The sequence below is a fragment of the Ochlerotatus camptorhynchus genome, unplaced genomic scaffold, assembly GCF_037179485.1.
Source record: "Ochlerotatus camptorhynchus isolate MF236.1 unplaced genomic scaffold, CSIRO-AGI_Acam_v1.1 ptg000382l, whole genome shotgun sequence".
Lineage (NCBI taxonomy): Eukaryota > Metazoa > Arthropoda > Insecta > Diptera > Culicidae > Ochlerotatus > Ochlerotatus camptorhynchus.
In genome coordinates, this window is record NW_027040869.1 from 397110 (window position 1) to 419388 (window position 22279).

Below are 22279 nucleotides of genomic sequence, written 5' to 3' on the forward strand. Positions count from 1 at the left end.
GGATCGTTCGTAGGTTTGGACAACTGATCCAGCACCGGATTTACTTCTCCAGGTAAATATATTTAGATCAGTATATGTCCAGCCTTTGCAAGTGTTTACGCGATACTAACGCCCACATTTCGACGTATTTCTTTGCATCCATCCTATAATATCCACCGAGACGGAAAGACGCTGTTCGAAAACGAGTTGTTGGTTTGTCATCTCGACCTACATTCCTGGAACTGGAACTGGTGGAACCACGAAGACAGACGCCATCCTAATTCCATTTGATTGAGGAACATCACGGCCATCTTCGAGGAGACGATTTGGAGCGTGGCAAGAAGAGGCGGCATCGATTCATTTTCTCTGTGGTGAGTGACAAGAATGTATATGTCTCCGAAGCGGGACCTCAGATAATATACGCTTTTTAAATGAATTTCGAATCCTCTTCAAATCATTTACAACGCAATCCCTGAGCAAAAACTGTTCGTTATCAGAACAATTGACTCATTCTGCTGTGAATTTTGGACGCTTTTGGACGTTTTTTCTGGTCGTTTTTGGATTGGATTGGTGCCGTTACTGGTTCCACGGGTTAGTTTGAACAGTATATGTTCTGCCGAAGCTTTACTTTGGATACTACATGCATTCCTTCCTCTTCTTTGGATCCCAATCTGAACTGTTTTGCTGACAAGTTGAACGAGTGGACTTTCGCTGTGTAAATCGGACACAGCGAGCTGTTTGGAATCGAGTTAGCAGTTGCTGTTTGTTCTCATAGGTGAGCTACAACAGTATATGTCCGCCGAAGCCAGGTTTTGGATACTACAGTTGGTTCTTTCCTACTCTTTCCTCATCAATCGAACGATTACGAGCTAAGCTGCAACAATCGGTGTGACGTCACTGTAATCAGCGACTCTACAATTTATTGGATTAGGTGTAGCAGGTCGTAGTATATCGTTCTGTTTTCTCAGGTAGGCTTCAACAGTGTATGCCAGCCGAAGCCTTGGACTATCGGATCTCTACACCACCCAATTCTTCTATTTACCGGTTTGAGTGACGCATATCAACAATGCCGACCCGCGACAAGAAGCCGCCAGCGTACAAGCTGTTGATGGTCCAGCTTAAGAACATCCAGACATCTTTGGACGACATCTGGAGATTCGTGGACGGTTACCCGTCGACAACTACAGCAAGTCAGGTCAACGTTCGCTTGAATAGGATCGATGAGTTGTGGGAAAGGTATGGAGAGATTCTAATCGATGTTCAAGCTCATGATGACTTTGAGGATGAGGATCAGGAGTTCGATAAGGCTAGGTTAGCGTATAGTGATAAGTACTACTATTGTAAGGCGTTCTTGATGGATAGGGCCAAGGAACTGCAAGATCCGGAGGAAGTCGAACAATCCATACGAGCAAATGAGTCGTTGACACATGGCCATGGTACCCTTGATCATGTGCGTTTGCCTCAAATTAAGCTACAAGTTTTCAACGGGGACATCGATGAGTGGATCAGCTTCCGTGATCTGTTCACTTCACTTATACATCGGAAGACGGACATGCCCGAAGTGGAAAAGTTCCACTATCTCAAGGGATGCATTCAGGGAAAACCAAAGAGCCTGATTGATTCATTGAAGATTACGAAGAACAATTACCAAATTGCGTGGGATATGCTGTTGAAGCGTTATGACAACAGCAAGCAATTGAAAAAGCGACAGGTACAAGTAATCATACTCTGACTGATGGTTTCGAGAGAGTGGTGCAGAATTTGGACCAGGTGATCAAGCCTGAGGATTACAAGGACCTGTTGCTCGTAAATCTGCTCACAAACCGGCTGGATCCGGTAACGCGCCGAGGTTGGGAGGAACATTCCTCGACCAAGGATCAAGACACGTTAGAAGATCTCTCGGATTTCTTACATCGTAGGATCCGGATTCTGGAGTCATTACCAACGAAGGCTTCGGATTCCAAGACTTCTTATCAAGTACAACAACTGTTGAGACAGAAATCGTCTGTTGTGAAGGCCAGCTACGGTTCTGTGCAATCGTCTGGGGGACGATGTGTGGTATGCAAGGAGAACCATCCACTCTACCAGTGTTCATCCTTCCAACGGTTGTCGGTGCGAGAAAGAGATGCAGTGCTGAGGGCGAACTCCCTATGCAGGAACTGCTTCAGATCGGGCCATCTGGCAAAGGATTGTCCGTCAAAATACTTCTGTCGTAGTTGCAAGGGTCGTCATCATACATTGGTATGCTTCAAACCGCAGAAGGATGGGTTGGCGAAGGTCGCTGCTGTTGCTGGAAACAACAATCCTCCTCCTCAAATGGAATCTGGTGAACCATCCACTTCTACATCCTCCCAGGTGGTCAACATAGCAGCCACCGAAATAACAGTCTCTGGGTCCACTCAACAGTTCTCCTCCAAGGTTTTGCTGGCTACTGCGGTCGTTATCGTGGAAGATGATGAGGGTAGTCAGTTCCCGGTTCGTGCTCTATTGGATTCCGGCTCCGAGAGTAATTTCATCGCTGAACGGTTGAGTCAACGGCTCAGGACACATCGAGAGAAAGTAGATATTTCTGTGCACGGTATTGGTCACGCGGCTACAAAGGTTAAGTACCAGATTACCGCGATGGTTCGTTCGCGAGCTACGGCTTTCTCGCAGAACATGAATTTCCTCGTGCTCCCAAAGGTTACGGTAAATATACCTACGGCGAAGGTGAATACACAAGGCTGGACGGTGCCTAACGGGATCATCCTGGCGGATCCCACTTTTTTCAATCCAAGCTCAGTGGACATGGTGTTGGGCATCGAATCCTTTTTTGATTTCTTCGAAACTGGTCGAAGAATTCCCCTCGGAGATCAATTGCCGACACTTAACGAATCAGTGTTCGGTTGGGTGGTCTGCGGAGGTCTGACAAATGCAAGTCAAGGCTTAAGCATCAATTGTAGTACGGCAACTACACAAGGATTAGAGGAGCTAGTCGCACGGTTTTGGGCTAGTGAAGAGATTGGCAGTTCCAAGGTTCTTTCGTTGGAGGAAAGTAAATGTGAGGACATTTTCCGGAAGTCGGTTCGCAGGGAATCCGACGGTCGATACTCCGTTTCGTTGCCGAAAGATGAAGACGCAATTTCCAGGTTGGGCGAGTCACGGGACATCGCATTCCGGCGGCTTCAAGGCACAGAACGTAGATTGGCGAGGGATGTTGGTCTGCGAGAACAGTACCATCAGTTCATGGAGGAATACATCCGATTAGGGCATATGACGAAGATAGAGGAAACGGCTGATCTCGAAAAACGATGCTATCTGCCACATCATCCGGTAATTAAGGAGGCCAGCACCACAACTAAGGTCCGTGTGGTATTCGACGCGTCATGCAAGACGTCGTCCGGCGTTTCGCTCAATGACGCTCTGCTGGTGGGACCGATTGTACAGGAGGACTTACGATCTATCATGCTCCGGAGCCGCGTCAAGATAATCATGCTGGTAGCCGATGTAGAGAAGATGTTCCGGCAAATCTTTGTTCTACAGGTGGATAGGCCACTCCAATGCATTCTATGGCGTTTCGATCCGTCGGAGCCCGTCTGCGTGTTCGAGCTCAACACCGTCACATATGGGACAAAATCAGCGCCATTTCTCGCAACCCGTACATTGAATCAGCTGGCAGTGCACGAGGAAACCAATTACCTGTTGGCTGCAAGGGCAACCACCGAGGATACCTATATGGATGACGTCATCACGGGAGCAGATACCATAGAAAAGGCACGGGAGCTTCGGAAACAGCTCGATGAAATGATGTCAAGGGGAGGATTTCGGCTACGGAAATGGGCATCCAACCGTCCGGAGGTTTTGGAGGGAGTCCCAGAGGAAAATCTGGCGATCCCAAGCTCAGATGGGATAAACCTGGATCCAGACCCAATAGTCAAAACGCTAGGTTTGACCTGGATACCGAACACCGACCAACTGAAGTTCCAGTTCGATATTCCACCTTGGTCATCAGAACAATATCCATCCAAACAACAAGTCCTTTCAGTGATTGCCACACTCTTTGATCCTTTAGGACTTCTCGGCGCTGCTATCACCACAGCCAAGGTCATAATGCAGCTTCTGTGGAAGATAAGGAACGAGCAAGATCAGACATTGGATTGGGACCAGCCATTGCCTTCAACGGTGGGTGAGATGTGGAGAAAATACTACGACCAACCAACAACTACTGAACGAGGTTCGAATCGATCGTTGTGTGGTCATTCCAGATGCAGAATTGATCGAGATTCATTGCTTTTCTGATGCTTCGAACAAGGCATTTGGTGCCTGTGTTTACGTACGGAGTCAAGATACAGAAGGCAGGATTAAGGTTCAGCTGTTATCCTCAAAATCCAAAGTGGCACCATTGAAGACGCAGTCCATACCAAGGTTGGAGCTGTGTGGTGCGCTTCTGTCGGCGCAGTTGTATGAAAAGGTTCGTGACGCAATCAGGATTCCCGCTCGGACGTTCTTCTGGGTCGATTCAACCTGTGTTCTGCGATGGATTCAAGCATCTCCAAACGTCTGGAGTACTTACGTCGGTAATAGAGTAGCAAAAATCCAGACTATCACCGAACCATCACAATGGCAACACGTTCCTGGCAAGGAGAATCCGGCGGATTTGATCTCCAGAGGAATTTCACCGAAGGACATCGTCGAAAATATCTTCTGGTGGGAGGGACCAGGTTGGTTGAAAGGGAATCCGGAGGAATGGCCTCATCCACCGAGTGAACGTTCTTTGGAGGAAGTAGAGCAGGAAAGACGACGAACAACGATCGCTTGTGCAGTTACGGGGTATGCGGAGTTTAACGAATGGTTTTTGGGGACGTATGAATCCTATACGAACCTCATTCGCCGAACTGCATACTGGCTGCGGCTAATGCGGCTACTGCAGAAAGAACCGAAAAACAGAGTTTCAACGGGCTTTTTGTCAACTAACGAGCTTAAGGAGGCAGAGTTCGTTCTACTTCGTCGCGTTCAGAAAGAAGTTTTCGCCGATGAATGGAAGGCACTTTCCAAGGTAGAAGCTATACTCAGGAAGTCTCCACTTAGATGGTTCAATCCGTATATTGCCGAGGATCAAGTCATCAGAGTTGGTGGACGGCTTGGGCACTCTGCTGAACAACATGATACGAAGCATTCGATAGTTCTTCCTGCACGGCATAAACTTACCCGGATGATCCTCCAGCATTATCATCTGCAACTTCTTCACGCTGGTGCTCAATTGCTACTTGGTGCTGTTCGCTTACGGTTCTGGCCACTAGGTGGAAGAAACGTCGCTAGGAACATCGTCCACCAATGTATGAAGTGTTTTCGTGCCAAACCTTCACCAGTTCAACAGTTCATGGGGGAGCTGCCAGCACCACGAGTCACCGTGTCAAGGCCATTCTCGCAGACCGGTTTGGATTATTTTGGACCATTGTACGTAAGACCTGCATCCCGACGACCGGTAGTCAAGGTTTACGTAGCAATTTTCGTGTGTCTCTGCACGAAGGCAGTTCATTTAGAGCTGGTGACTGACCTGAGCACTGATCGGTTCCTGCAAGCTTTACGTCGTTTCATCGGCAGACGAGGAAAATGCCAGGATATGTATTCCGACAATGGGACCAACTTCGTTGGAGCGAAAAGCAAGATGCAGGAGTTCTTAAAGCTGATTAGGAGTTCGGACCATTGCGAGAAGATTGTGAAGGAATGTGCTGAGGAAGGAATCCAATGGCATTTCAATCCACCCAGTGCTCCACATCTTGGAGGACTGTGGGAGGCGGCTGTTCGATCTGCCAAAATTCACCTTCTCAAGGTCGTTGGAGAAACTACGGCATCGGCAGAGGATCTCAATACGCTGCTTGTCCAAGTTGAAGCAAGCCTCAACTCGAGACCACTCACAGCAATGTCCGATGATCCCAATGACTTGGAACCTCTTACACCAGCTCATTTTCTGATTGGTTCCTCATTACAAGCCCTGCCTGAACCGAACCTGGAGGATGTACCTATGAATCGTCTGAAACACTGGCAGTTGATGCAGCGGCTGCTGCAAGACTTCTGGAAACGATGGCGAAGGGAGTATTTACAAGGAAGAATCAAGCGCTGGAAGCCACCGGTTAAGGTCGAGGTAGGAAGACTGGTAGTAGTACGCGATGAAAATCTACCTCCAATGAAATGGAAGATGGGGCGGATTCAACAGCTTCATCCAGGTGACGATGGAGTAGTACGTGTAGTCACACTCAAAACGGCGACTGGAATGTTGAAACGTCCGGTGGAAAAGTTGTGTTTCTTGCCGGTTTCTGATACAATCACGAATCAGCAGTCGTCAGTTTATATCAGCATCCTTTCCCTTCCTTTCCTTCCGAAGAGGATTTTGTTTCTTTTCAGAAATTAGGAGAATTTCAGGGTGGGTGAGGATGTTTACGAGTAGAATCATTCTCACCCCATCGAACTACAACCATGGCATCAGCTGTGAGCCCGCAACCGCAACAATAGGCTGCAGATATATATATATATATTTATCACCATTTTCCCACGCGCTCAGCAACAACAGCAGTTGACCAACAGAACCACCGAGAGGAGAAACTAAAGCAGGGTCTTGCTTCGGTGGTAATGACGTCACCCGTATGATACTGCAGTGGGAATAATAATGCGGAAGATAACGGTTGATAAGAGAGCGGGAGCAAACTCTCATTTGGACCCGAGAGAAGACATCGCATAGGTAGCGATCGCGGTCAGACGATGACCTTTGTTTATTATATACGGTAGAAACCTATCGACCACCGACCGTGTTTGGAGTCCGCGCGGGCAATTTTAATCTGTTTTTGTGTGTTAGAATTTAAGCCAATGTTTAGTTTTAAGGAATAAAAATCGTTGTTATTGTTAAAATAAATGTAGTGATGTAACTGTGGTTTCCGTAATTCGTCGCGTGTGTAATTTATGTGAAGAAAAAGGCCCTGTATGCAACTATAGGATAGCTGCTACATTCTTTGCATCTCCATCCACCGGCGAGTGTTGGGGAGCTTTCCAACAACCCACATCGAAGGCAGAGGTAATTTGGTTCCCCAACATTTATGGTTTTTTTGCCCGATTTAAAGATAGGCACTAAAAACGAGTTTTTCCATATTTTAGGGAAGTTTCCGGATTCCAGTGACATATTGAAAATCCAAAATATTCACGGTTACGGTCCTCTTCTGAAAACGTAGTATAGATTTCTTGGAAGAAATTTGCAAACAAATTGCATATATCATCCGAGTTCTCACATACCCTATCGTCCAAATGCATCTTTGAGCGAAAATTATCAGATTTTAATTTGGTTTTCACATAATTGAAGAAGTTCCTAGTCTACCATATCATGTTGTAAATAAATTCACTAGATATGCTTAAGTGTGTTGATAAAAATGAATAAATGGCCAAGTAAATGATAACACCGACTTATCCGTACTAAACATCGAAAGCAACGAGAATTACAGTCTCGCACTTTGCGAGTGCGTCTACTTTCGGAGCGAAATATGCATATGATGTGTTCAGCCCGGTTTACATTAGAGGGAATGTTATATAGAGGTTAGACAGAGATAACAAATCAGGATCAATCGCCGATTAGGGTTTCGCGTCGGGCATGAGAACAAACGAAAATCATTCTGTTGACGATTGTTACGAAGTTAGCACGTACATAGGACTTGTTCACTACAAGCAGCAATAGCAGCAATAGCAGCAATAGCAGCAATAGCAGCAATAGCATCAATAGCAGCAATAGCAGCAATAGCAGCAATAGCAGCAATAGCAGCAATAGCAGCAACATCAGCAACATCAGCAACATCTACCATATCCACTGTGTATGGTAGTGGATATGGTAGATGTTGTAAATAAATTCACTAGATATGCTTAAGTGTGTTGATAAAAATGAATAAATGGCCAAGTAAATGATAACACCGACTTATCCGTACTAAGGCTGTGAACCATTTGCCGAGTTAAATTTAACTCGTAGTTAAAAGTGACATTTCGAAAGTTATTTCTTATGTTCGAAAATCCCCGTGCTGTCGATCGACCGGTTTTCGAGCCACGGTCGTCAAAATTTAACTTCTTGTCTGTCAGAAATAACCACGCTCGGATAGCAGGGTTAATCGATAACTTTCCATCTGTCAAATTTTAACCAAAAGTTAAAATAATCCACCAAATGGTTCAGAGCCTAAACATCGAAAGCAACGAGAATGACAGTCTCGCGCTTTGCGAGTGCGTCTACTTTCGGAGCGAAATATGCATATGATGTGTTCAGCCCGGTTTACATTAGAGGGAATGTTATATAGAGGCTAGACAGAGATAACAAATCAGGATCAATCGCCGATTAGGGTTTCGCGTCGGGCATGAGAACAAACGAAAATCATTCTGTTGACGATTGTTACGAAGTTAGCACGTACACAGGACTTGTTCACTACAATGGCGCAGTTTTCGCTCCAGAATACAAGTAAGTATATTAAAAAGCGTAAATTTCGATGATGAAAAAAGTGAAATAGTGGTTATTCTATATTAAAAAAAAAAAGAATGAGAGTTGTGAATAGTGAAAACAAAAATGAAATGGTCACGTGTTGATGGCAAAATATGATGGAACTAATAGCGAAAAAAAAAATGATGAAAGGTGTTTGAAATTATTGTGAAGAGTGTAGAAGCCGTAACAAGATAGAAAGTTTGAAGAGAAAGATAGAGAGCAAAAGAAAGAGTGGATGACTCCCAGTGAATGGCTTACATGAAAGAAAAAGAAGGAGTGGAAGACTCCCACTATGTAATTGAAGTTAAAAGAAAAGCAAAAGAAGGAGAAGAAACTCTCAGCAGAAGGCTTGCTACAGAAAGAAAAACAATTTTAAGTTCGTATTTCTTAAATGAATGGCAAAAGAAGGAGCGGTGAACTCCCAGCAGAAGGCTAGCAAGAAAATAAAAATATGGAAGACCCCAAATGCAAAAAAAAAAAATTGTAATAAGGGTGAGCAAAAGAAGGAGCGGAAGACTCCCAGCAAAAGGCTTGCACGAAAAAAAGAGTTGAAGATGGTGAATATAAGAAAAAGAAGAAGTAGATTACTTCCAAAATATGGTTTTAAAAAAGGAAAGAAGCGAAGAATTTTCAGAAGAAATAATAAGAAAAAGAAATAATAAGGCAGTGAAAATCCCGTATAATGTATTGTGGCATTAGTACTAAATTGAAGTTGTTGGTATTGAAGTTATGATAACTTTGATGTTGACGCAAATAATGGAATTGAGAAAGGTGTCGACAATATTCAAATTTGTAACATTGAAGCGTATTGAAGTAGTAATTATTGTTGAAGTTGATAAGACTTCGGAAGTTGTTGACTAAGTAGTGATTCTGTTGAAAATTACGTCAATATTAAAGTTCATGGCGAAATCCAATGGATGGTTCGTTGTTAAGGTTATGGCAATATTGAACGAGTATTAAATTTTGGGGCTTCAGATAGGTTAGCCAGTGGCACGTTATTATCAAGCTGGACTTGGTGGGTTCGGTTCCCGGTCCGGTTAAGGAAATTATTCCGGATGGAAATTTTTTCGACTTTCCTGGTCTTAGAGTATGATTATGCTTGCCACACAATACACAAATTCATGCATTGGTTGGCATAGAAAGCTCTCAATTAATAACTGTGGAAGTACATGTTGAAAACTAAGTTGAGAGCCGGCAAAACGCTACAGAAACGTAAAAACATCCTAGAAGAAGATGATTAAATGTTGATGCTGTTCGTTGTATTGCTATTATTAAAGTCAATGGTAATATTGAACATTACATAGATGTCTACGTGGATGGTTATGCTAAAGCTGATGTTAATGATGTAATGGATTGCATTACTGTTTTGTTGAAGTGAATTCGACTGTTCAAATTGATTTTGATGTTAAAGTAGAAGTTAATTCATTTTTGTATTGTAGTAATTTTGATGTTAAAGTAGAAGTTAAAGTCAAGTTGAACATTAACTACGTAATCATAAAAACTAGTGGGTAAGTCAACAATATTCTGGAAATTAAATCAAAGAGCTGATTTGCATATAAAAGTAGACATGAAAAAACCTGAATAGAGGAAAACGCATGAGGTGTGAGGAAACTCAATTATTTAAGGGAGAAAAAGCACAGTAAAGCCTCATACAAATTTTATGGTTATTTTCCTCAACCCGAACACGCTGAGGTATAATCCAAACCATGTGTGAAATAATTATATTTTTTGCATTATCGTTTGTCTATGGAAGTTTTTTTTTATCGCCTGGAAGGCTTTGCTGCACCATGTGGAATTATATAAAAGAACGACATTTTGAATTGTTAAACTTTTAGTAAACAAAGTGATAATTTTCAAAAGTAATAAATTTCGGCTCTGATGAGCTTTTATTTACTAAAGTGGAAAGTTTTCGATTGTCTGAATTAGTATCATTCTCTTCTGATTACTTAAAGAATATAGATCTACACTCTCTTAGCTAACATGCTTCATATGAAATTTACCTACTGGTGTTTCGATGGAATAATTTAATAATATAATATAATATATAATAATATAATAAGTTACTACTGCTGATCGGCTTAGTTTCATTGTCCGCTTTATGTTTTAATTAAGAGCCTATAAAGTTACTCCATTGATTTTTAATCAATTGACGGGTAAATCATTCAAAAAGTTCTAAATTTAATTTAGATTATTAGGAGAGAAGTAACTGAATAATAAGGAGAATTATAAAACAAAGATAGAAACAATAGATGAATAAAAATTAAAATGTTATTAGCTTATATTCGAAATAAATTAATATTTCACTAAAGGAGTTTTTTTTTTCTAATTTTGAGTAGAGGAAGGGAATAATGTAGTGGATATGGTAGATGTTGTAAATAAATTCACTAGATATGCTTAAGTGTGTTGATAAACATCGAAAGCAACGAGAATGACAGTCTCGCGCTTTGCGAGTGCGTCTACTTTCGGAGCGAAATATGCATATGATGTGTTCAGCCCGGTTTACATTAGAGGGAATGTTATATAGAGGCTAGACAGAGATAACAAATCAGGATCAATCGCCGATTAGGGTTTCGCGTCGGGCATGAGAACAAACGAAAATCATTCTGTTGACGATTGTTACGAAGTTAGCACGTACACAGGACTTGTTCACTACACCTAGGACAACATTTTATTCCAAGTTCAGTTTTTTAAATTATACTCCTCAAATTCCATATCCACGGCCAAATTTAACTGATCGCAAATGTCTAAATAGTATGCCAAACTGTCTTCACTATTATATTTTCCGCTTTTTGCTTTCGATTTTTTAAATTTTTCAGTTCCCTGTTGTACCAAACCGGATGTTTTGCATGACTCTGACGTCTTCTTCTTTTAGTTGGCACTTCTTCAAGTATTATTTCAAGCAACACATTCTAGAATACGTCAACTGCACATTCAACATTTCCTGCAGTTCTTAATATTGCTTGCCAATCGACAATGTCAATCTATTTCTAATGTTATCATAATTTGCTAAATTGTAATCAAAGATTTCATCAAATTCGCAATCGTTGGTTCTTTCATTTATGTGAACGAATAAAGAATATTCTATTGCTGTGTGAAACATTTCATTTCTCCATATTGGACTTAACGATTCAGTCACACAGAAATCTTCATAAATATTTATTTATTGATTTTTCACATGGTTAATTTGATTGAGTCCTAAATTTTCAAGTTTATCAAAAATGAAATGGAGTGTTTCATTTTCCCCAACGACTGGAAGTAAGATGCTTTCATTGTCCATATCAGAAATAAAGTCAACATTGCGTTACTTCAGGGGGTAAACTAGACAAAATTTCTTCCGCTTTTCCAAAAAACTTATCATACGTGTCCTTATGAGCATTGTTCGGAGGAAAGTATACCGAAGCAAAGACATATGTTTCGTCTGCTGCTTGCGCTTTTACCCATACATGTTCGAATTCTTTAAATTTAGTAGCCATAATGATTTCTGAATTCAATTGGGAAATCGCTATTAATACTCCACTTCCCGATTTTTTCCTGATCAGTGAAAATTGCGGTCGTCTATATAAACGTTATAATTGTTACCAAAAACTTCTTCACTTCTCACACTATCATCCCAACTTGTTTCATTAGCCATTATGACAGAGTAAGTAGAACTTAATATATTTTTGTTAATTTCATTCATTTTATCGGCGCTTCTCATGCGGTTAACATTTTGGCAATATACCAAAGTTCCTGTAGTGGTCTGAAGATTAGGTGAAGAAGTTGATGGTAACCTGTCATTCATAAAACTATTATCAAAATTATTTACTTCTGATCCATGTTCCGAATTTGTTTCGTTCTGTAAAGTGTCGTGATCTTCGTTATTTTCTTCCTCTATGGAGCGTGTCAGTTTTGTAGAAAACACGAGTGCCTCTCCTTGATGTAGAGAAGTCGTCAAGTCAAAATGATTCATGTGAAAAAAAAGAACGGATGCAAAAATGAAAAAAAAATACCCGAAGAAAAAAAAGAGAAGAACAAATTAAGCAAAAAACAAATAAATAAACAAACAACCAATGAAGCAAAAAAAAAGTTTGTTTGACGATGGTCTTGAAAAATATGGTCTATAGAAGTAAAAAAAAAAGTAGCTAGCCGTGTGAAAATAAATAGAAAATGGTCCTAGATGGAAAAAATCTAATCTGATGCAACAGTTGAAAAAAAAATATAATATAATAAATAGCTGTCCGCAGAAAAAGGTGATAAAATTTTTGTCCTATTCTCTATCGTAATTTCAGAAAAACAAAAAAGAAAAATACAAAGTTGGAAGCCGTGTTGAAAGAGCTGGCTGAGGTGAAATCAATGAATGTACAGTTGAATGATAAGTTGGGAAAAGCTAACGAGACAATTATGTCGCTACAAACCAGTTTGAAAACTCCAAGGCGGGAACCGAGCGATGTTAACAGTGAGGAATTTATTGTTGACGTAGGACCGTCCAGTACTCGTAGACATGAACATCCGGGAAATGATACAAGCCAGGAGATGACCCGGTTCATGTCATCTGTCAACCAGATATCAGTTTCGTCGATCAGCCTACCGGAATGTAAACCAAATATGGATGGTGAAGAGATTGGTAGGCACGATTTTGAAGCATGGATGGACTTGCTGTCGAATTCTCTGAAGCTTGCTGGTGTAGTTGATGAAGCTACACAGTTCATCATCTTTAAGGTGAAGGCAGGGCAGAAACTGTTGGACGTTTACAAAAACACAAAATCGGGTGACGATACTCCGGAGGAGGAAAGCTTCCCGTTTTCAAATGCGATGCATCGTTTGAAAGCACACTTCGCGTCTGGGTCAGATGTGATGCTTCAAAGGCGAAAACTTGCGCTGATGATGCAAAAACCCGAGGAATCGGATCTCTCATTCCTCGTTCGGGTGGGAGTGACAGCCCGAATGTGCGAGTTTGGTGACAATAAGGAGTTCGAGGAAATAGTTAGTACGGTAGCAGAGCATGCTAAAAATCGTGAAGTGCGTACAACAGCTCTAAAGTTGCTCAGCCGCAAAGGTACGTTTACCGACCTCGTCGATAAGGTTCGCGAAATCGAGGCGATTCGTTTGAACGAGGAATTCTTTCGTATGAAGCATGGTGATCCGGAACAAGTGACCGTCGCACGCGTTGTCATTAAACATCCGACTACTGGAGGTATTGTACATCAGTGGCAAGATGGTAGGCCCGCCAACCGAGGAAGGTACGGTAATCAGCAAACTCGTCGTGGAGGAGAACATCAAGATCACCGCCCTGTGGGTACAGGTTGGAGAGGAGCAACGGGACAAATACCGATGCGCTGTTATAGATGCCACAGCTTATTCCATAAGTCGTACGAATGTTGTGCAGTTAGTAAAACCTGCCGGGTTGGACATCTACAGCGAGCATGTCGGTCATTATCACGCGCGGAGAGCAGTCAGGTTAAGGACGAAAGATCATCGGGAATGAGACCAAGGGATATCGCGGCTGTTAGCACAAAGGAGGAGGATAAACCAAATGAAGACATTACTGAGGAGATAGTAAGTGACATTCCATAAACGTTTATGCCATACTCATACCTGGAATCTGGAACTGGAAATTGGAATGATTTTTTCGACAAGTCTTTGTTTTCTTTAGACGTACGGATTTAATCTAAATAAAATTAAATCAAAAAAACTGGTATCGAAACTGTATTCTTTTTCCTGGCCATATTTCAAGGTTTTGAATCACTAGATGAAGAAAGAGTGGGCAGTATTATCCAATTATGGTTATTTTTTGCTACAGGTCATTGATTCGCAGGAGAAAAGCAGCGCTTCGTATGATATCACTCGCGTAACGGAGGGTAAAGATGATGGAATGATTACAGCAAGAATTGCGGGGCTGGCCTGTGAATTTCTTATAGACTCCGGGTACAAGTCAATACATTGACAGAGCAAGTGTTCAAAAAGCTCAATGATTGTGAGGAATATAGGAACGGCCTTTACAATATCCAATCTAGATCAGATCGGCCTCTCAAGGCCTACGCGACAGCAGGTGAGATAATAGTATTGGGAACGTTTGAAACTTTTTTGTTAGTTTCGGAATACCGTCCGGTGCTACTAGAGAAATCTTACGTAGTCTGAGAGAAGCGATCTCTTCTAGAAAGACCCACTGCAACGCGATACAGTGTGATTTTGTTAGGCCTTTAAGTACCTGTAAACACGGATCGTTCAACAAGGTATCTGCACCTGCAGAGTAATGAAATTGCTGCGGTACAGTGGGGTGAGGCGTTTCCCAAGTTCAACATTCCACCGGTCGAAATTAAATACGACACAACGAAGCCTCCTTGCCGTAACATATTCTTCAACATACCACTAGCGGTGAAGCCACTCGTGGAGCAACGATTGAAACAGCTAGTGTCGTCGAATATTATGGAAAGAGTGGAAGATGAAATGGACGTGTCTTTTTGTTCGTCCATGCTAGTCATTCCAAAAGGGAAGGAAGACTTTCGCCTGGTAATAGATCTCCGAGGTCCAAACCAATATATTCTGAGAACGCCGTGTGATATGCCGACGCTCGAAAAGATTATCGCAGAGTTGGAAGGTTCTAATTGGTTTCCCACTATAGACCTAACAAACGCCTTCTTCCACATTGAACTTCATGAAAATAGTCGCCACCTGAAAAAATTCCTAACGGAGTTTGGTATGTTCCGTTGCATTTGCTTGCCATTTGGGTTGTGCAAGGCCCCAGACATTTTTCAAGAAGTGTTGCAACGGAAAATTTTGGAAAGATGCAAAGGCGTTAAAAATTATCTCGATGATATCTTGGTGCATGGTAGGACCAAAGAGGAACATGATTTGAACTTGGCTGCAGTGCAGGAACGCCTCACGGAACACGGTGTTAAAATCAACGAAGCGAAATGTGTGTTCGGAAGCCAATCGGTCCGGTTTTTGGGGTTCGTTTTGACACCTGATGGTTGGCAAATTGAGCAAGAAAAGTTGAGCGCTATTAAGAATTTTCGAAGACCCGTAAATTGTTCGGAGGTAAAGAGCTTTCTTGGGTTGATTACCTTTGTTGATCGATTTCTGCTTCACCGGGCAACCAAAACCAAATGTTTACGTGCGCTGGCTAGCGTGGAAAGATTCTATTGGACCGAGAAGGAGGAAAATGAATTCGTGATGCTGCAAAACGAGTCATTGGAGAGAATTAAAACTTTGGCGTTCCTCAGCCATATGGATCGTACGGAGTTATTTGTAGACGCGTCGGCAGTAGGGCTTGGGGCGATGCTTGTTCAGTTCAGCAACGAGGGTGTTCCCCGGATTATCACTTGCGCTTCTAAGGCACTTACAACAACAGAGCAAAAATACCCTCAGACGCACAGGGAAGCCTTAGCTGTTGTATGGGGTGTAGAGCGCTTCTCTTTCTACCTTACGGGTAGATCTTTCGTAGTCAGGACAGATACAGCAGCGAATGAGTTTATATTCAACAACAATCACCGAATCGAAAAAGGGCAGTATCGAGAGCCGAAGCGTGGGCACTAAGACTACAGCCCTACGATTTCACGATTCAGACAGTGTCAAGTGAGGACAATGTTGCTGATGCTTTGTCGTGGTTGATTTGTTGTTCTCAAGCAGCGGAGCCATTTGAGGATGACCAAGGTAATCATTTGCTATTTGCTTTGGATGCGGGCTTGGAGATAACGTTAAGTGAGGTTTAAGTTCAATCGGAAATCGACGAAGAGATCCAACAACTTTGTACAGCGTTGAAGCTCGACAAGTGGTCTCGAAGCTTACGGGGATTTGAATCTCAAAAGAGAGAGCTTCACTACCTCGGTTCTCTCGTATTTAAAGCCGATAAGATAGTACTTCCGAAATCGTTACGCAAGAAAGCTTTGTGGGCTGCACATAGTGGTCACGTCGGGAGAGTAGCCATGAAAAGAGTCATGCGGGAGTTTATCTGGTGGCCAGGTATGGCTAAACAGACCGAGAACTTCGTGAAAAATTGTGAAACTTGCGTGATGCTCTCAAGGAAAAATCCTCCAGTGCCATTATCATCAAGAGAACTTCCAGATGGTCCTTGGGAAATTGTGCAGATAGATTTCCTTTCTGTATCTGGATTTGGTTCAGGAGGGTTCCTAGTTGCGGTGGATACCTATTCTCGATTTCTTTTCGTAATTGAAATGCATAGATTGACGGGGCTGCCCGAAGATCTTGCAAAGCGATAACGGTCCGCCATTCCAGAGTATTCATTTCTGTAACTTCTGGGAAGATAAGAGCTTAAAGGTACGAAAAGCAGTCCCACTAAGTCCGCAATCAAGCGGAATGGTTGAACGTCAAAGCCAAGGTATCATCGAGGCCTTGGCAGCCTCAAGAATCGATGGAGTCAATTGGCGCACAGCTCAGCAACGGTTTGTACATAGCCACAATACCTTGGTACCCCACTCTAGATTGAAGGTTACACCATTTGAACTAATGGTAGGGTGGAAGTACCGCGGCACATTTTCTAGTCTATGGAATGATATTAGGGAAGAAAAGTTAGATCGCATATACCTCAGGGAGACAGACTCGGGATCTAAGTTAGCTAGCAAAAAGCATGCTGATATCGTTAGAGGTGCTAGGGATTCGGACATCCATATTGGAGATGAAGTATTGTTGGCACAACAGCGCAAATCAAAAACCGATCCAACATTCTCCTTGGACCGTTACACAGTGATTGCAGGACAAGGTGGAAAAGTGGTTGTTATGAGTGGTAACGGAATTCAATACGCGCGAAACGTTCGCGATATTAAGAAGGCACCTCCTAGCTTTGAAGATAACCTAGGCAGAGCGAAATATTTCAGCACTTTAGATCTGATGTCCGGTTTTCATCAAGTCAAACTTGATGAACATTCAAAACAATTTACCGCCTTCTCCACAACCTCCGGTCATTTCGAATTCAACAGATTACCGTTTGGTTTGAACATATCACCAAACAGTTTTCAAAGAATGATGACTATTGCCCTCAGTGGATTGCCTCCAGAGAGTGCATTTCTTTATATAGATGATATAATTGTAGTCGGATGCTCAATTAATCATCACCTCACTAACCTTGAAAAAGTATTTGAAAAATTACGAGAATACAATCTTAAATTGAATCCTTTAAAATGTAACTTTTTCTGCGTTGATGTCACTTTTTTAGGACATCACATTTCTGAACATGGAATTCAACCCGACAAAAGTAAATATTCTTCAATTCTAAATTATCCTGAGCCAAAATCAGCAGACGAAGTAAGAAGATTTGTAGCATTCTGTAATTATTACAGACGCTTCATCCCTTATTTCGCAGACATAGCAGCTCCATTGAATTCATTGTTACGTAAAAATGCTAAATTTGATTGGACAGAAAATTGTAAACAAGCCTTCGAAACCCTCAAAAATAAACTTTTATCTCTCCAAATTTTAAAATTTCCCGATTTTAACAAAATGTTTATACTCAGCACAGATGCATCCAAATTAGCATGCGGTGCTGTCTTGGCCCAAAGGCATGGTGATATAGAATTACCGGTAGCTTACGCTAGCCGCACGTTCACAAAGGGCGAAAGTAACAAGTCCACTATTGAGCAGGAGCTAACTGCTATTCACTGGGCTATTACATACTTTAAACCATATCTATATGGTAGAAAATTCGTGGTCAGAACTGACCATCGCCCACTAGTACACCTATTTTCAATGACGAATCCCTCTTCAAGACTTACTCAAATGAGAGTAGATTTAGAAGATTTCCATTTTGAAGTTGAATACGTGAAAGGAAAAGAGAACGTCGGGCCCGACGCACTATCACGTATCACCATAAATTCGGAAGAACTCAAAAATCTGCAAATATTACCAGTACAAACAAGAGCCATGACTCAAAAATCACAACCAATACCAAATAGAAATCAAACTTGTAACGTTCTCCGTTAGTTCGTAATATATTTTTATATTATTTTGTAAATAAAGCATTTCTTTTGTTTATAACTTTTCCCAATTTAAGATAAACATTCAAAAATCCCTTTTCGATTCTAAAAATCCAATCCATCGCATGCTATAATGTTATAGCATTTTTAAAATTTGAATATAATTACCGTTTCCAATGCAATAGGTTTTTTTTTAGTTCATGGTTGAATCAATAGGGGTAGTTTCATTCCGTTCCATAGTGGTTGCGTAACGGAATCAGAGTACGTGAAGGCCACTAGGAGCACGTTGGCTACCTTGAACGGATGATCTGGTAGAGTACCGACATCCACCGACAACCTCCCCCGCACCTTTAGTTCGGCCCTCGTTTTCGTGAGCATCCACCGTCGACGCTACATCCCTGCTGCATGGCATCCCTTTCGTTACGAACGAAACCATCGCTACACCGTTAAATCATCGCACAGTATCCGTGCGCCCCCCGCTTGCCGCACTGTCAGCTGCCAGCCCATCAGTAAAACCCTGCGCAGGTATGTTCCATTCATGGCCATGAACACTCAATACAACACACACACTCACACACAATGATTAAGAAAAGAAGGACAATATACATAAAATGAGTTCAACATAGCTTACCTTTTTACATTCATTTACGTTCAAGATCCCTGTGGTAAATCAGTCCACCGGGTGACTTCAGCGTTACGTTCCGCTTTGCATTCGTTTTCGGTTGCAATCATTTTTAGTTCACTTTGCGTTTGAATTCACCTCGAAACCGTTCGGAAAACCCTAGAGATTTGCTCTCCTGCAACAATAGCTAAGTCGGGCAACCTTAAATAAACACGACCAGTGGTCTCTCAAACTCGAGAGTGGCGCATAAGCCACTGCGTTTGAAGCATTCTCAGAGAACAGTGGAAGAACGGTTACAAACTGCCAGCGAGATTGATCACCTCAAAGCATATGATTCTATAAACAATATCGATGCATTTAACATGCCAAAACTTAACTTTACAATTCAACAAAATGACATATATGTAACAATTTACAACAAAAATGCGAAAAGGGTTATTGCTCAAGCGCAATTTCCCTATGCAGTTAAAACAAGAAATCTCAAAAGGTACCTCAATGCTATAAATGATATGGCCAAGAAAATCAAAGTTAAAAAGCTAGCAATTGCAAGAAGAGACATGATATTCACAATGTTTACACCTGAAACTTTTAAACAGGAATGTAATAAAGATTTGAAAAAATGTACAATTGGTACTGTATCATCCAGCGCAAATTATAAAAAATGAAAATGAAATCATGAAAATCATCGAAGAAAACCACGTGACACCCTTAGGAGGACATGTAGGTATAAATAAACTTATACAAAAATTACGACGGAATTACTACTGGACTAATATGAAGTCAATAATTACTAAATATGTCAAATCGTGTCTTATCTGTAAGCAGAATAAGCACACAATTAAAACAAAAGAAACCTTCATTCACACAACAACACCCAATGGAACTTTTCAAATAATATCGATGGATACAATTGGTCCACTTACGAGATCCACTAAAGGAAATCGATATGCATTGACCATTCAATGCGAGTTATCAAAATACGTTATAGTTAGTCGAATAGTCGATAAACAGGCGAATACTTTAGCCAAAGCTTTCGTCGAAAATTTAATATTAAAATATGGATGCCCATCCATTATTAAAACAGATATGGGAACGGAATACAGAAACGAAGTGTTTCACCATATGTGTAACTTACTTCAGATCAATCAGAAATTTTCCACTGCCTACAATCCTGAAACAATAGCAAGTTTAGTGCGAAACCATAGATGTCTAAATGAATATTTAAGACATTTCATAAATGAGCAGCATGATGACTGGGATTCATGGTTGCCTTATTACACTTTTCATTACAACACCACACCGCACACTGAGCACAACTATTCACCATTTGAATTAGTATTCGGAAGACAATTTCAATTTCCAAACAGCCTAACTAATAAAATCGATTCAGTATACAACACAGATTCATACGTTACAGAAATGAAATATAGAATTCAAACAGCATGTGCTAAAGCAAAAGCGTTATTCGATAAATCAAAAATAATAAGAATTAAAAATCAATCACAAACATCAAATCCATTAGAAACAAAAGTTGGAGACATAGTCTGGCTTAAAGTAGAAAATCGTAGAAAACTTGATTCTGTTTATTCAGGCCCATTTAAAATTATAAACATAGATCACCCAAATGTAACGATAGAAAACTTGGTCGCTAAGGAACTCCAAAAGGTACATAAAAATAGAATAATTAAGTGAATCAAACAAATGTCAAATAAAACGTAAATCCAAAATCATAACTTAACATTGTATCAACGAATGGGGGTAGATGTGCTGTGCCTACATCATTACCTAAAACGGACCACCCTTGTTTTCCAACATTCCTAAAACTGCAACTCAAACAACTCAACATGTACTGAAATCTGAAACCACTCGAGGTGACAGACCCGAACCATACTCAGGTCAATTTACATTTCACAGCCCAACATGTGGCGTGAGAACACAAATGCGAACGAACTGCAAAGTAACAGCCAGCATTATGCATTGTACTTTACTGAACCCATCTGGTTCCTATTAACTAACTGACTGGCACAGCGCAACTCTATCCATCCCTTTCTATTTACTTGTAAGTGTGTAAGTAAGGATCGATATGCATTCGATCAATATCAAGAACTATGTAACTTAGCTAGTAAGTTTTTATGCAATAAAACATTCATTCAAGATCGAACCATTGAGTTATTCACAAAAGCATACTTGGTGAATAAAGCCATCAACAAAACAGGATGGAAACTGAGACGCAAAATGGAATGATCGAATTACCTGATGAAGAAGAAGCAGAGATAGAGGTGACTCCAAGGTTTTAAACAGATGTTGTGCAAGGACAGACGAGTCGTAGCCTTCGTTCAAGAAGTTGTTTGAACAAACCACATCTAGTATGATATTGAAGAAAGGAAAACCCCGAAGTGTAAGAGTAGACAAGAAGAATAATGTAGTGGTTAGAGTGTATATCAGAATTATATGAATACAATGAGACAAGTGTGCAACTCTTCGAATGCAAAATATTCAAACATATCGCACAGATCTTAGTTCGAAATCGAGAGTCGAGCACTTGCTCGAACAGAAAGGACTACTGGAAATCCGGCACGAAGCACGAACAGTAACAAGCTCGTGGAGCATGGAGCCATGATTCAGAAACTTCGGTCTCAATAATGGAATTGGGAGAATAGGTTGGGAGTGAGAAAGAAAGCCGGAGAGAATTAATTGTCGATACCGTGTTAAAGTGAACAGGAGATTCTTGTGCTGCAGAGGGAGATAGCGAGAGAATCACGAAAAGAGAAATGAGTAATGTCGCGTGGATGGCTGTATCATCAAGGTAGAACTGTTCATGTGAGATCATTCAGTTGGTTATTTTCGAAAACTACGGACGTTTGAAGATGGCGAGCAAGCGACGCGAGCACGACAATTAGTAAGAATAAATGTAGTGTCTAGTAAATAAAATCAATGTTGTGCCTTTGTAAAATAAACGGTATTTTGTGAAAAAGGGTGTAGTGTTCTGTATGCAGTGAAGGAAGGTCTACGGATGACAGAAGGATTTGTTCGAGGAAAGGATACGGATTCTACAAGGAAGGAAGGAAAGGGTACGTTCACCGGGCAAGTAGAAGTCAACAACAATCGGTCGGGATGGTCCCCGACATAAATTGGTCCTTCGAACCGGTTTTCTACTGCCGGTGGACTTTGGATCGGCCAAATCTCTATGATTTGACCAAGGTACGATCGAAGTGCGCCATCGTACGAGCACCAAACCGCCAGCCTCGTAAGCCACAAAAGACCAATCGCCATCTTTTAAATGGATCA